At 32.3% G+C, this 17,815-nt stretch overlaps 1 protein-coding gene across 6 annotated transcripts in view; it reads left to right on the top strand.

Moving 5' to 3' along the window:
- Positions 1-17,815, top strand: part of mrj (DnaJ heat shock protein family (Hsp40) member B6 mrj) — a 376,384-nt gene that overhangs the window by 321,577 nt on the left and 36,992 nt on the right. Inside the window, exon 1 of one of the 6 annotated variants that reach the window (XM_014419923.3) lies at positions 12,568-12,608. The exons of the other annotated variants lie outside the window; for them this stretch is intronic. The gene's annotated coding sequence lies outside the window, so the exon portion shown is untranslated. Of the gene's footprint in view, positions 1-12,567; positions 12,609-17,815 lie in introns of those variants that run through there. 6 annotated transcript variants of the gene reach the window in all.

The following is a 17,815-nucleotide window of genomic DNA, read 5'->3' as shown; positions in this document are numbered from 1 at the left end:
TAAAGATACGAGAGTAAAATATTGATTTGTTTATTTTAGAGGTCATCACAAAGGTCTGCGTATCAAATTAAATAGTCTCAACATTTATTTTTTTCTGAATTATCGATAGCATTAACAGTTATAATTAATAGTTCTGGTCAATTTGATTTGATTTTTTTTAAATTGGTTTTGGTATATATTCAATGCACAATGGGTCCCAAAAGATGTACAACTCCATATGTACGTTCTTATTTTCTTATCATATCTAACCATATTTGTATCTTATTCTTATTTAAGCATATAAAATGTCATTGAATGTACTTTAACGTGATAGAAGTTTCACTACCATACCATGTATTGCCAGCTATCACACCATGCCTAGTACGACAGCACTGTCATGAATGTAAACATCATAAAGACAACTGTTATTCAACTAACCCATTGCAATGGCTGCAACAGTTCCTGCCGTAGCTGTAAAGTGTTACAATATAAATTGGCCTCAACCTGACAGTAGCTCGTGTAATGTCAACTATCACGCCGGATCTAATGCAACAGTACTACCAGGAGGGCTACTATCATACAGTTAACAGTAAATTGTAATGAACATAGGCCAATTAACCCCAAAACCTTTTGTTTCATTTGGTTCAGGGTTCAGTTTGATGTTCATTTGTTTAAAAAAAAAAAAAGAACATAAAACTGAAGTTTACTCAAATAGAAACTTTTATTTTAAGCAGTTCAATAATTTTATACAGTTTTCATTCTCAAAAAAATTCTTTCATTAGATTTAAATTCTCCGTTAATTCTAAAAATAATAATTATGTAGTAACTGATATTATTAAATTTATTGATGAGAAGATAGTTAACCGTGGATAATATATTTAAGTAGAAAATGGTTGGGGGTGCGGTCAGAGAATAACAAAAATAAGTTTTAAAAAACTTATTTTTTAGTGCCAATGTCTCGGCCAGAATTTCTAGCCTTCAGCATTGTGTTTTATTTATGATTTTTTTTTTTTATTTCAGTGTTTTCTAACACCATAATCATAACATATTTATCTATAAATCTTGTCCCACCTTCGATCCTCATATGTAAAATTTGTCAGTTTGATAATATGTAATCCTTCCCCGCCGGACCCGCCCCGCTAAGACCCCCGGGAAGCGACGGCCCTTTATCACTTTTGAAATATTAGCTTGAGAGGAGACTTTAAGTTAGTTAAATCGAGCAATATTTAAAAAGCGCCTGAAATTGGCTAAGAACAAAAAACAAAAAATTAACCAATGAATAAAGGTAATTAGTTTTTACACGTTATTAGTTTTGTTCACCATATATATATATATTTTTATTGTAATATTTTCTAATTACTTTCATGTCTTACTTAACTAAATAATTTGTTTCTTTATTCTAATATTCGACTTATTAATTTCATTAGTTACATATATATAACATATATCACATATACATGTATCGTAACATTTTTAAATTATTATTATTAAATTAAAATATCCATATTTTGTTGTTTCTTTGCATTATATAACTTTATATTTTTATTTCATTAATTATGTTCTTTTACTTACCTATTTAATTAACTATGTATACGTTCTATTTCGAACTTCTTTCATTACTTTATTTTTATATATTTTCATTCTGTACAATTATTTTATTTAATCATTCTATGAATCTTTTTATTCATTGGTTGTTATTTTGCAGGATACAAGTTCTGCCCAAAGCAAATGTTGGCACTGATAAATGAGTTTTTAAAAACCTCATATAGATTAATATATTAATAATTCTGCTGGTACAGGTTATAATTAGGAGGCACAGTTATCGACTTACATAGAAAGTAGAGCGATATCAGGCGAAAACAACGTATTTCTAAGCCTTATTAATCTAGTATCTTGATCTTAATATGCTGAATTCGTATCGACCTATCTACCGTTAGATCGGCTCATTTGTTTACCTTGGGGGACACCAGACCTAGGACAATAAGCAATCTACTGTTGACAGGAAGGAATCGATATAGCGGTTAATGTAGATCAGTTTTGCCTAATGTCACATCATTCATTATTTAAATTTTTAGTAAATTATTCAAATATAAATTGACAAGGAGTGTCAAAGACCTCTTCGGACGAGGGTCGTTACACCTCGGACCGCTAGTCACCGCTGCCTACGCCCCGAATCGTTCGCTATCGCGTCAGTCAATCGCTTCATTCGGAATTTAAGTGCTATTTTTCGCCTCCTAGGCCGATAGCAGTAAACGATTGAGTACAAGTTTAGAAGTCTCTAACTGTGGGTTAGTCATATTACGTTATATGAGGTCACGGCATTATGTTGGTTAGCCTAAATTTCATTCAAGAAGTAAAGGAAGCTTTTTTTTATTGGAAGAAGATAATTGACTGTGGGTAGATTGTAGGAAGGTAGTCCGGGTCGCGGTCAATAAAGCTATCAAAATAGTAAAATACAACTATTTATTGTTAACCAAGGTTTCGCCCCACTTAGCAGGACTTTCTCAGGGCTAAATGGAAAAAAAAAACAGAAGAAAAAAGATGCAAACATTATATAATTGACATAATATTAAAAAAAAAATTCAAAACAACTGTTATGTTAATAAAGTATATAAAAAAGAAATAATAATAGTATAAGGAAGTATACAAGTTACTAGTAAATACAACCAGGTTTGACGAAGTTCTATTTACAGATCTAGACTAATAAATTGTTGAAGAATACTAATTAAAAATAGTTATAAATATGGTAAAGAGGTAGGTGTGAAAGATAGAACAGATATGTGAAGTAAATATGGTACAGGTGAGGTATAGTAACAAGTAAAAGGAAATATTAAGAAAATTAATAAAAATAAACAATAAACATAGTTAGGAGTACCCGTCAGATTGAAAGGAAGATAACGAGTGAGGAACGGAGAGTTAGGTAGAATATTTTCCCACTTCTTCTGCTTACCCTTAGCAAGGGTAATTTTTTTTTCATTTATCCCTGACGAAGCCCTGCAAAGTGGGGCGAAACCTTAGTTAACAATAAATAGTTTTATTTTACTATTTTGATTGATATTTTTATTTTACTATATTGACCGCCACCCGGATATCTTCCTAAAATCTTTTTCAGTTTACTTCTTCAATCAAATAATTTAGAGAACGTTTGGAAAATTCGTGTAGTCGAAAACTAGTTTTTGATAATTTCTAATAGTGCTTTCGCGTTGTTCCGTGGCAAGAAGATTGTTTCAAGGCTGAAAGGTTCAAAAACATCCCTTCTAAGTCTAATGGGATCCAGTCAAATAGGGACAAGGAAGTTATCTTGGTGGAATATTTCTGAGAAATTCTAATATGAAAACATTTAAATTACAAGTTTTATAATTTGTTTTGTGACAATAAAAAATCACCTCCTTGCACAACCGTTGTTCAAGGAACAGTATCTATATACAAAGTACTGAACCCCTGACCCTTTAAGGGGGTTTTAGTGGTAATTTTTTTTTTTTCTGTTCCGACTACTTATTTATCTGTGCATTGTAGGAATAACATTATAAATTTAAGTGGAAAAAATCAAAAGTTGATTATATTGTAATTCTGAAGAAAGTAGAGTTAGACAATTGCTAAAACAATAGTTTATTATAAATCAAAGGTTATAATAGTAATTAGTACTAAGTAAAATACACATCAAATTAGAAACACTATTCTACTTGCCTAAAACAATAGAATAGAATAAAAGTCCCTTTTCACAGTTTTACTCAATCTAACGGTGAACTATGACAAGTAATTAAAAGGATTTTTACAAAGTTATAATTATAAACAAAAATTAATCATTTGAAAAAAACAAACAAACATTTGTTATAACCTTCTTATGATTGTTCACCTCTCGACCGCTAGGAGTGCCCGAAGGCAGTAGCAGCACAGTCAGCTAAATTATGAATATATTTTACATATATTTTTATTTAATCCAATTCATTTTTGTCGAAAACTCCTGAGAAAAATTGTATCCAATAATCGCTACAGAAATAGAATTAATTACAATGACAAAGGAGTTAGATAACAACATTCAACTACTCAACTAAATAACCTGTTATTAAAAAAATGTATTTATTACAAAAATAGTTTAAATCAAAAGAAAATTATCGGTATATGTACGAGACCAGCATTATTTGGCTCTTAAGAACACCCTAGCGTTTGGTTACCGAAATTTGTTTCTTTCTTTGCCCAGCATTTGTAGGGTACTTGGATTTGTGGTAAGTGGCAATCGTGTGAAACCTGTTCAAGAAGAACTATCATTAAAAATTTTACCTTCAAAGGCATTATCCATGTTACTGCCCCATTCCTATGGTTCGTAGCGTAATCTTGTATAGCCTACCAAAATAAACGAAGTATCTAACGAAAATAATTTTCCATATCGGACTGATACTTTCTGAAATTAGCAGGTTTAAACAAACAAACCCATCAACTTTGTGTATATTTATTTAGTTTAAAATTATCAAAACTTGACTTGCAGTGATAATGATAAAATACTATATCTACAAAGCTTATCAGTGCCGTCAGGAACTTGATCATGTTATCATTCCCTCCAATGTAGAGATGATGACGTCATTGGCTTTGACAGTTCCGCCACTTGACCCAGTGCCTTCCTCATAACAACATTGACCCCTAGCGATATGTTGAAGGCTGTGGCCTTACATTTAATGGAAGAAATTGCAAATATAATTCACCCTTTTCTGTAGCATTACATCACTAGAGTTCTCACGTTCTTGAGAAAAAGAGAATCCTTGCACGATTCCCTGCTTTGTTTGAGAGTTTAGACATGGATCCAAACATTGGAGCCAATTTATTACAAATAAGCTCAAGGATTCTGTTGTTACTACTACTTCAGCTTTTGGTACCAACTTACAAACTAATAATGACTAGTTTTTCGATTCTACGTATATTGCAAAAATAAGGGTTCAAATTTTGAGTTTGAAAATTTGGTTAATTATTTTTCTCGGTTAACTAAAAAAGGTTTGTAATTGAAAATGATAATTAAAAGTCATGTGTGAAATGACTTAGTCACAGGGTGGATTAGATTTTGTCAATTTAGAACAAAATGTACAATTGCGTCCGTCCTGGAGAAAAAAGTATTTTTACTTTTTTCTTAATGATGTGCTGCCAATACCAGGGTTCGAATCCAGCTGTGACTGGTAGTTATTTATTTTATGTTAAGATCTTGAGGGGAAAAAATATTCTCATTAGAATATTATCAATATTCTATATTTGCTTGTACAACGTTTCGGGTTTCCCTATCTTCAACACTACAGGTTGTGTTATATTTTTTAATTAAGTGACCATATGACAAAATCTCTACTTGAAGATGGGTAAACCCGAAACATAGTACAAACAATTACAGAATATTGATAATATCCTAAAGGAAATTTATTTCCCCCCTCAACATCTTAATATAAAAAGAAATAACAATATCCTTGGAAATAAAATCTAGAATATCTTATTACTTTAGCCGTGGGTCAACCCTGGGGCTTAAGGAGCCCTCCTGGGACTCACCCAGTCTCTATAATGTGGGTACCATCAATGGTGAAAGATCTTACGATTAAATGTTGAATAAATCCTTGTGCAACCATTGTTCAGAAAACAGTACGTGTTACGGAACGGTTTCTTATTTTAAAAAGAGATAAAAAGCAGAGCTTTTATTGTTAATTTACAGAAAACTTAATTGTCCAGCTATACAATTCCAATTTATTTGGCGAATAAATTACCATTGTGTAAATAACAAAAAAAAAAAATAGATGTTTTAACAGGTTAGTTACTCATAGTTCGTGTTGTTTTTGTTTTGGACGTTTTTAAAATCTAATAAAATAATTGATACAAATAATAACAATGTAATGTAAAAAAAGAAAAAATAGGAAAAGAAACAAGGAACCAGTGGAGGAAAGATGATGTAACGAAGCTGTTGGAGGTTTTATTATCTGGTAAAGATTACATGGTGAAAAAAGAAGTTGCCTATAAAATCCGCTAGGAGCTCCTCTGTTTTTAACATTTAGCATATTACAACTTTTTATGTTTAACACATCACGAATATCTCTAATGTCAATTTTTCCAACAGGCTGACAATATGCCCACTCTACTAAAAAAAAAAATGTCAGCCATTTCAGCTACGATCAATTAAAAATGTAATATTGACGGAAAAAAAAATCACACCAGTCTTTAGTTCGTACAAATTGTAACTATGCCAATAAAGGAACAGAAATAATTGTAAACCTGTGAAAATTTCTTATCATTTGTTTTTATTAATTTTAACCTAAATGAAAATTATTTTAACTAATTTAAGATAAAATTGAATAAAAATTAAATACTCGGCTGTAAAGAGTTGTAAAACAAAAAAAACAATGAATGAAATGAGTGATAAGAGTTGGGTTAAAGAACGCATTTTGTTTATCTTGAAACGTAAAACCTCAAATTTGAAGGGGCTTAAATTTTTTTTTTCTGATTCGATTTGAAAGGTTCGTTATGGAACGTAATCAAACAAAATTGACAATATATTAAAAAATATTTGATGTGTCCACTCACACGACGACACTCTTATCACTTTGCTAAGACTTATACAGTAATTCTTAATTAATATTGCTCCGATATAGATTTTATTGCATTTGATCTGTGTTATGTCACAATTTAATTATATTTCCACAAAGCATAGAGAATGTTCTGGGAAATCCAATGTTCGAATTAATCGAAAAATAATTGAGGATAATACTTTGATGGGTGCAAACTTCAACAGTATCTTCGCTAATACTGGTCCGTTTTGAACGAATTATGTTGTTCAAATATGAAGAAGATGGTCTGGGATGCGATCAAAAGGAACAAAAAATAATTAACTATTTATTTTATGACGTTTCAGCCCATATTACAGGGTTTTGTTAAGGCTAAAAAAGATGCAAAAGAACTAAAAATATGTCGGCAATGTAGAATAATAACATAAAAAGAAATAAACTAAACAAGTGTTAAAAAATATATAAATATAATTGAAAAAATTATATAAAAATGAAGAAAAAGATATAAAAATAAGATGTACAATAATAAGTATGGTATATATAAAAAAGAAATAAAACATTTGCCTATCCAGTCTATGATATTTCTTTTTTATATAAGGGATATTCATGATGTTGTGTTAAATGTAAAATGCTTTATCAAGTTAAATGTTGTAAGTATAGGATTGTGAGCAGCCCTATTTAAAGTCATGATAAATATTAAATGTATAAAAGATCCTAGCGGGTTTTCTGAGCAACTTATTTTATAACCTTTCCTTTCAAAACTTTATGTTATTGTTTATTTCTAAGTAATTTATTACAACATGCCTAAATTGAGTGAAAAGTGGAAGTTGTGTGAAAGTTCGGCTACTGAGTGCCTTATTGATCTTTTAACTTGTGAGGAAGAGAATCAAGATGAGTTATTGACAACTGTTATTACATTATTGTTGTTGTCATACATTGCTTTATTAGTTTTAAAAATATCCAAAACAATACCAACACAATCAAAACACAAACTACAAGCAAGTAACCTAACACAACAAACAAAATGATGAGCTCAATCTGTCTGTTGCGTGACGTCATTGTCCATTTAACAAAACTAGTAACAAACTCTCAATCACAATATATGTTATATAGTTTTAACATGGTAAAAGAAGGAAATATTTCTCCATTTAACACGCTTTAACATGTTAAACTAAAGATCATGAATACTGAAAATTTTCTTAATTTTTATTTATTTTTTCAGTTATATTAAGACAACAACCGTCTATACAGCTGACATTCCAACCAATCCTAACACTATCCTCACCACGTATGCCGATGACACATGTGTGCTCGCTGTTAACAATAACCTATTAATTGTATCCCAAACTCTCCAATCCCATATCACAGCCCACGAAGAGCGACACCATACTTCGAACTGGAGGATTAAGATAAATTCCAACAAATCCCATCAAATCACCTTTACCCTTCGTCGTAAACCTACCGACTGCCCTACAGTTTCATTTAATAATGTTACTCTTACCCCTGTCCAACAGATCCGCTACCATTGACTACATTTGGACAAACGATTGACCTAGAATCCTCATACAAGACTGAAAAGACAGGAAACTGCACGTCGTACAGCACTTACTAGACAAACGGTCTAAACTTCCAACACATTACAAAAGACTGATCTACATGACTGTAACAAGGACAGTTTGGACATATGGAGTTGAGCTTTGGGGCTCCACCAAACCTTGGAATTCCTCTCGTATCCAATCCTTACAATTCAAAATCCTTCGTAAAATCCTCAATGCTCCTTACTTTGTCACAAAAAAAATCATCCATAAAGACTTTAATGTTCCCTATGTTACGGATCTAGCCCAAACCCGATATCATTCCTTCCATTATAAACTCCCAAACCACTCAAACCCCCTAGTTTCTAACCTTGCATCCTCTTCCATTCCTGACAATCCTCCGAGGCGCCTGAAAAGAAGTTGGCCACGAGACCAGCTAATGTAAAATGTCATTAGAGTTCTACCAATCGTTAGTTGCTCTACACGCCTGTAACACTCCATTTTTACTAAGATCAAATTTACTGAATGTATTGTGTAATATACAGTTGTAAATTTCAATAAAGATATTTTTAAAAAAAATATTTAGATAACATTTAACCCCACCTTAGTTTACTGGTTTTGGTATTATTTTCCTACATTTTCAACATATTTTTAATTGTTTTTGTACAACTTACAACTAAAACAGTACCGCCTTGTTGGCTTCACTATTCCTCTCAGCTTACCCCCCTCCATTATTCACATCTTCAAACCTAGATTGTTAGGAAAGCAAACATTAATTTTATTAAATTTTTAACAGCGAAATATGAAATATTAAACGTTTATTTATTGAAATTTACAACTTTTTTTTCGGTAGCCTCCTTTATTATTATATTCATATGATACATATACAGGTCATGACAAATGTGTAGAAGTAACATATTCCCTTGTGACATTATAAAGTTAGTTGCAGGGTCCAATTAAGGTTATAATCCAACGCCAGTGGATTATACATTGGCAGTGGATGTACGGCACACTCTCACTAGAGGAGAACATAACATAAAAAAAAAGACCATACCATGTTGAACACACCAGTCCAATCACCGAAGTTAAGCAACGTCGGGCGTGGTTAGTACTTGGAAGGGTGAAATTTACCACTGTAAAAAAAAATACAATAAGTAAATTTCAAAACACATAATAATCTTGCGATGAAACCACACAAAGGATGTACTTCAATCATAGATTAGAAGATCCCGTGGCCATCTTTTTTTCTGACGTTTCAAAGGATTATTAAGGATCAGAGGTTAAGAACTAATGGGTTTGGATGGGTAAGGATTTTGGAATGAAAGGATGTACATCTATTTCGGGCTAAATCTGCAGCGTTTGGGATGATCAGGTCTTTATGGAAGAGTTTATTTGTGACGTAATAAGGATTTTACGGAGGATTTGGAATTGTAAGGATTGAATATGAGAGAAATTTGATCGTTTGGTGGAGCCCCAAAGCTCAACTCCGTATGTTTAAATGGGTCTGATGATTATAGTGTTTAAGAGTTTTTGTAATAAATGGGAAGTTTAGGGCGTTTGTCAGTGGTGTTTTAGTAATCGAAATCTACGTGCAGTTTCTTGAATAGCAAACGTAATACAAATAAAAAAATACAAAGAAACCAAAAATATTCTGACGTCATGATATACCATTACCAATTTCTTGTAAGTAGAATAACCTCAACATTCGCGAAGACACGCCACACCTGTTCCTTCGACATATGGTTTCGTAACATATCTTGAAGAGTGAAGACGTCAAAATTTAATAGTTGATTATACTCTAATCTTTTGACTGGTTTCTGATTTGTGACCCGGGATGTTGTAGTAACAACTACAACATCCTGTAACCACTGTAAGTATTTTATGGTAGATTATAACTTCTTTGCTATTTATATCTCGTAGGTCAATTTTTCAAACATTATCTCTCTATATACATTCATAGTGACCCGTACATTGAATATTTATAACGTCGTTTTGAAATGACAACATCGCTAAATTTATCTTCTTATCTTAGAGGCGCTCTCGAGTTTCGACATGTTTTGTTAATTGCTGTGGAGGAGTTGTTTATTGGTTTAGGTTAATTGTGTTGCATTTTCTGATAAGGAACAGAACCGATCATGTTAGCCGTGTCAATGTATGTATCAGTCAAAACTAATCCATGTTGAACTTCCATCATTCGATTCTAACCATAGCCTCTGATAAGAGGTCGCTATCTCATAAATCTAATAGGAACATGGTCGTGGTAATTCTACAAACAGTTGTTGATTAGGTTAGTTTAAAATATTGGTGTGACTGCTGTCTTTGAAAAATAGATTTTCGGACATAGGAAAGTTGGAAGACATCTTCTGCACTGGATGTATTGTGAGGCAATAGATGACTAGAAATTAATCCAGAAATTGGTGTGAGCACAGAATAATGATGGCTCAGTCTTCAAGAGATTCTTGAATCTTCATGGGTCTTAAAGCCACCGAAGTGTTGATTCTGAATATCCATCTGTGAATATTGGCTGATTTACTTTTCCAGTGTCATATTATAAAAAAAAAAAATTAATAAATAATAAAAATGTTAATTACATACAGTGTGTTTCAAAATTAAGTGGTTTAAATGAAAATATAAAGGATCTCAAAACAAGTGAAGGTATGTCCTTTATCGCATCAAAAATTTTCTTTGTTATGAATTATTTATATTGTAATAAATAAATTATTATTTGTTCCAACTACTTTCTTAATATAATGTAAACATTTATATTATTAAATGGTGTTCCAAGTGACCGTACGGCACTGGATATGTGGTATTCGTACAAGCGCCCAAGAGGAGAAAAAGTCAATTATTCCACCCCAATTTTTAATTGTTTTAATGAAAAATATGTATAATTGCATGTCAAAAACTACCAGCAACATTAAAAAAATGTATAGAACATCATTTAAAGTAGAGTAAATTTATTAAAAGAGCCCTAACAGAGCTGTTTATGTTAAACAGTTTCCGAGATATAGCTTTTTAAAAAAGCAACATTTTATAAAAAATGTACTGAAAAATCAGTAGTTAGTGAATTTATTGTGTAAAATCTATATCTCAGAAATCATGAGACGTATAGATGTATATTAGCATTCAAATTAAAGCTAGTCCAATAAAGTAATTTCTGACGTTTATCTTCGTAGGAGTAGTAATTTTCATGATATTTGACAAAATAAATAAACAAGTTGATGATTTCCAGTTGTTCGAAATCAATGTTTGGTTTATGAAAAAATATATCTCAGGAACTATTCGACGTACAGGTATCTGCCAGCAATCAAATCAAAGATAGTTTAATGTACTGTAATGTAGTTTAAAAGGTTTATCTTCGTAAGGGTAGTAGTTTTTATATTTGCATACGAAATTTCTTCCGAACTACTGCAGATTTTAGTAAATATCAGAAAAACTACTTTTCCTATGAAGATAAAATACGACCGTAATTAACTACTTTACAGCACACTATCTTTAATTTGAGTACTAATATATATATATGTACGTCTCACGGTTCCTGATATATAGATTTTCCAGAATAAATTCACTAACTACTGATTTTTCAGTAATTTTTTTTTTTAAATGTTTTCAAAAAAGTACCTCGAGAACTATTGAACGTAAATAGCTCGACTAGTATTCTATTAGGTTATCTAGTTTTTTAGTAGTTTTGAAGATATGGAGCTCTTAATGAAAAAAATATTTTTTTTTAAGTTTTGAAACAGCAACCATTTTTAATTTTTGAGATATAGATTTTTCAAAATAAATTCACTACCTACTAGCCTTTTAGTACGTTCCATTCAACATTTTTATCAAATGTTGCTTTTTAAAAAGCTATATCTCGAGAACTATTGAACGTAAATAGCTCTGTTAGGGCTAACATTTTAGCAAATTTACCCTACGTTAAATTATGCCCTCTTAGATTTTCTATTGTTGTCGGTAGTTTTAAAGATATAGAGCTCCGAATAAAACATTAATTATTTTTAACGTTTTGAAACAGCCGCCATTTTGTATTCTCCCTACCTATAGGTATACCTTGTAGACTCGTCAATTTTGACTAATTTATGCATATTATGCATTGTTTTCATTAAAGTAATAAAAAATTGGGGTGAAGTAACTGATTTTTTTCTTTTCTTGGGCTATTATACAAATAACACATTTGGTCACTGCTGCTGTGATCAAATGCCGAGCCTTACGCAATGCTACGTAATGGCTTTGGATGTTTAATATGAATGTTAATTTTCACATCATATTAATAAAATAGTTGAAACACATATTAATTTACTTATTACAATCTAAATAAATTATAACGGTGAAAATCTTTAGGCGTTAATATCTCCTAAACAAAACCGTAACGGACATAGCTTGTATGTTTTCCCTGTATTAAAATTCTTTATTCATTTATTCAATTATCAGGATAAAGAAGGATAAAACAGCCTGTATATATATTTATGGTCAGCTGAGCCAGTGTAATCCTTACAGCTGATGTAATAGATAACAGTTGAATGATAAGGTTGGGTGTAACCCTTTACAACCAGCTCAGGTCCTGGTAAATATCTATTATTATTTTAATTTTATTTATTATATATTAACAAAGTATTGTTCTATATTATTAATAGTAGTATTTTAAAGGTTCCGCGATAATTTTTTTTTTTAATGATTGATTTGTACAAACAAATAATGATAAATATGTTAATTAGTTGATAAATGTAACTTTCGAACAAACGGACTGAACAAACCGAAGGAATATATTGTCTTTAATGTCTGAATTTATAATTATCATGATGACTGAATTTTTGTCCTTGATGTATGGCCTTGTAGTGATTTTGTATAGTTTGAATATGCATATCAAATCATGACGTAAGCACGTATATGTAGTTAAGATGTACAAAACGTATTGTCATTTTAAGAATAGAAATTATTAATTTGAAAAAATTTACATGAGGCATGTAACGGATGGAAAAAAGTATTTTTACAGAATCTTATTCAAAAGTTATAGTAGCATTTAATTTACAATAGTTCTAAAAAAAAATAAAAGAAAACTTGAAAAAGAATGACCTTCGCTTTAGCCGTAAGTCAGCCCTGTGGGTTTGGGAGCTCTTCGGGGTCCACCCAGCCTAATTAAGTGGAGACTCTTAATTAAGTAAACATCTAGCGGTCGAGCACGGTTCTGACCAAATCACCTTCTTGCACAATCGTTGGTCTAGAAATAGTATTTCCTAGCAAAGTACTGCACCCCTGACCTTTATATCTTGTAGACTGGATCTATGTCTGGCATCCACTAGAATGTGGTCAATTTGATTGGAAATTTTCTTGTCAGATGATATTCAGATTCTTATGTACCCTCTTGTGTGGGAAGAGTGTCCCTCCAAAAACCATCCCTTTGGATGCGGCGAAGTTGACGAGGCGTAGGCTATTTTCTTTTCTTCGTGAAGGCTGTGACTTCCTATAGTAGGGCGATAGATTTCTTCCTTTCCAATCTTAGCGTAGAAGTCTTCAGCGATTATCTTGACGTCGTAGTTTGGGCAGGCGTCAAAGGTTCTTTCAAGAGAGTCATAGAACCTGTCCTTTTCTTCATCATCAGCCGCTTCCATGGGAGCGTGCGCACAGGTGATACTGTAATTGCAGAACCTCCCCCGTACTCTGATGTGGTATATTCTGGGATACACAGGTTTCCGTCCAATCACCAGTTGTCTGAATTTACCCGCAACAACGAACCCCACACCAAACTCGTTGGTGTTCTTACGGCAGCAGTAAAATATGGAGCGGTTCTTCTTCTGCATTATGCCTTGGCCCGTCCATCTGATTTCCTGAAAGGCAACTGTCCTATTTGTAAAAACTTTTTTGATCTAGGAGCAGTTTCAGTGTTCCAGTTCGGTATAAGGACGAGGTGTTCCAATATCCTATGTCAAAGTTCTTACCATTGGGGATCGTAAGTGGATACTCTTAATGAAGTAAACATCTGGCGGTCGAGCACGATTCTCACCAAATCAACTCCTTGCACAACCGTTGGTCTAGAAATATTATTTCCTTGCAAAGTACTGGACCCCTGACCTTCCATGGCTTGTAGCGGTACAGATTTAATTTTTTTAAATCTTCAATAAAAAAATTCGTGATATACTACACCAAGAACAAACGCGGTAACCACACGCTTGTTATATTCTTTTGAATTGTTTTCGATTTACTCCATTTTCTTTATAAAAGAGAACAAAAGAAAGATGAGCAAAATGAAAGGAAACGTAAATATCAGTAAAGTAGGTAGTAGATGATGAAAATTCCTATAAACAGTACAACATAACCTATAAATTCAACCCTCGTTCTAGAATTTGTATCAGAAACTTTTTAATTTAATTACCTAAAAATATATTTTATCTGTGTTAAAACAAAAGTTATTATTATTTGATAGATGTATTTATTGATAGATATTACAATCTGCCACACAGTTGTGGGCAATAGGTAATATTGATGAATGATCTCATACATACTAAAATTTAAAAAAAATAATAATAATAATAAAAAAAATGAAATAAAATAAAATAAAAAACTCTCTTAAAATATATACAAACAAAAGAATAGACAAGATGAACATAATCAGACTATCTGTATGAAAAATAAATAAATAAAATAACATAATGATAAAATAATATGGTATATACAATATTTACACAATCGACGTGAGGATCCCTGAGGATCCACTCTATCCCCCACGTGTGAGGGGTAGAGCAGAGCTCAAGAGATCCCAGCGCATCCCTCTCGCCGCATCACTGGTAATGAGCCAGTGGAGGCTGAAAAACAAAACAAAAGTAAACTGCTAAAATTAACAAGATTTGAAACAATGTATTCATACTGAGTCGATAGAATTTTAAAATATACAATCTCAAATAAGAGTTAATTATTAAATCTAAAGATTGGGGAAATTCTCTAATTAATTAAAACACGAAGAAAACAAATATTCATCTGTTGGCAGTGCTAAAACATTCATCCACAAGCTTACGCATGCGCGAATTTACCATTGTTCAACAAACGTCTAGACTCCTTTAGATTTGATGCAGGTGGCAAACGTCTATATCTGGCTTATGATTGTGGAAGTGCCTCCTGAAACTCCTGGCTATTCCGGGAGCGTTAAAAGATCCTTCAAGTGTAAAAGCAGGGTGAAAGCCCTATCAAGGTCGAAGGACCTTAGGAGTTAGCAGACACCAGGTGTTATAGAGCAGAGGTTCTCAACATTTTTTTGCCAAGGAACACTTCTTGGTGGAAGAACATTTCGCGGCACCCTTGGTGGGCTGAAATAATTTTCCGGCATCCTTGTCGAGATAAAAAAAAAATAAAACTGTCGATATGATTATCCTTAGAGTTCTTGAATATGTAGGAAAATAAGAAAAAACAGTGGAAAGTTAATGCTAGAATGCTCAATATATTTGCTATTTTCAATTTAATGTTTTGTTTTTTTTTGTAATATTTTGAGAAAGTGGCTTTCACTTGCAGCACCCCTGGCATACACTTGCTGCACCCCTGGCATACACTTGCTGCACCCACCTTGGTAACCGCTGGTAATGAACCACAAATCCATAAATTATCCACAAATAAATTAATAAGACTAAGAAGAAGATTATTTATATAATGATATTATGATTATAAGTCTTTTACCATTATGAATTAGTCAAACAACAAGGTACCAAAGAGCTTTTTAATCGCGAATAACTACTAGTGACTGAAAGACTTCTAAGATGGGTCTCATATTTAACAACTGCTATCCTCAAAGTCGAATTTATGCTTAAGAAGTCACAGAAAATAATCAGCAGAGTAGACCTCTTGAGGGAACGAGACGGGACAGCAATAATACTGACTGGAGTCGGCTTTACTCTTATTTTTGTCCTATCTGCTGGAAAAAAAAATAGACTTAATTAGACGAAATGGACAGCACTATTAATATTTGGGTACTTGTGTAGATGAAGGGCGACCTTGAGCGCTGCCATATCAGGTATGAGAAATACTGTACGATAACTTTTACAATCATTTCTCTGTTTGCTTGATTGGTTACTTGTATTGTGATTTTTGTGAATACGTCTCTTTTATTTCTTTATTTGTTGTTGTTTGTCTTTGAAGTTATTTTTATCTTTATATGTCATATTTCCCCTTAGTTTTTTATTAATTAAAACGATAAAAATTTTGACTAAGATCTTGCACGCTGCATCTTAAAGTAAAAGAGAAACAACACTTCAAAGAATAATGCAAAAATTAATCTAAGGATTGTATCTGTCGCTGTTTTCTTTCTTATTATTATATATATATATATATATATTTTCTATGTCCACATGTTTACTGTAAATGGCAAAGGAATGGTTGGGTATTATACTCTTCAGTGAATTCACTACAATATTTTTTTTTGTAAGAAAATTAAAACATTATTTTTATTTTGTTCTTGGACCAAATCAATAAAACCAATCAAAGTTCAATTCATCCCCCCGTCCCTAACACTGCGTTCTCCTAATATATATGTTATTTAATATTTACAGATATATAAACACAAAACCGAGAAATGGGGGAGGAGAAGATTGTAGAGGCGGAATTGAAATGTAGTGAGAGAGAGAGAGAGAGAGAGAGAGAAAAAAAGATGGAGAAGGGAATTATCAATTAGGGGAGTAATTGAATTCCAAAAAAAAAAAAAGCTGCTCCAAGATTAATAAAGAATCTGTCAAATGCGTGTCCTAAGGAAAATAGAGGAAGGGAGATGAGATTGGGAAATAAGGTGAATTGAAGGAAGCACCTTTGCCATATTAATTATTCAAGCAAAAAGCATTTCAACTTGGTGCAAATAAATAGAAGGCTTAGGATGCAGATAGCACCAAACTACCGAAATGGCAAACGTCTGAAACCGGTTTGGGCCACGTTGACGAGAACCATGAGTATTTATCGCCTCACTGAGGAGTTTCTAGGGTTAGTCAGTGAGCAAAATTTTTCGTAGTTCAAAATTCCATTTTGACTGGAAGACGGCTGTGGGTCCTTTCCCTTTCAACCTTGAAACGCGAAGTAGGCACGAGCTCCGGGAAGACTGCCAGAAAATGCATGGAATTGACAGAAGATAAAATGTGAAAATTATATAGCTAGCTATCTAGTTATAGTTGTTTAGCAGTTATGCATTACATTGCACTACTCGAAACACCAGAAAATGCATGGAATAGACAGAAGATATAAGGAAAGAATCATAGATCTAACTAGCAGTTATGCTTAACATTGCACTACTAAAAATGCATGGAATTGGCAGAAGTAAGAGAAGAAATATAGATCTAACTAGCAGTAGTTGTTTAGCAGTCATGCTTAACATAGCACTACTAAAAATGCATGGAATTGACAGAAGTAAGAGAAGAAATATAGATCTAACTAGCAGTAGTTGTTTAGCAGTCATGCTTAACATAGCACTACTAAAAATGCATGGAATTGACAGAAGTAAGAGAAGAAATATAGATCTAACTAGCAGTAGTTGTTTAGCAGTCGAATATTATGTTAATAGTTGTGTATTATCCAGTCTGTTTTGTATATTTTTTTGTTATAGAGAACTTGTTTTAACTTTGTTTATTGTTTTTGAAATGGAGCACTGGACTCAGGTTTTGTTTTATAATTGTATATTGTGTTATGAATTTGTACAAGACTTTTTCACAAACAAAATAAAATCTAATCTAGTTGTTTAGCAGTCATGCTTAACATTGCACTACTAAAAATGCATGGAAATGACAGATGTAAGAGGAGAATTATAGA

This window comes from Halyomorpha halys, unplaced genomic scaffold (assembly GCF_000696795.3).
Source record: "Halyomorpha halys isolate HHAL.00 unplaced genomic scaffold, Hhal_1.1 Scaffold254.1, whole genome shotgun sequence".
NCBI lineage: Eukaryota > Metazoa > Arthropoda > Insecta > Hemiptera > Pentatomidae > Halyomorpha > Halyomorpha halys.
The sequence above is the reverse complement of the archived record's forward strand: the minus strand, read 5'-3'. Positions and strand labels throughout refer to the sequence as shown.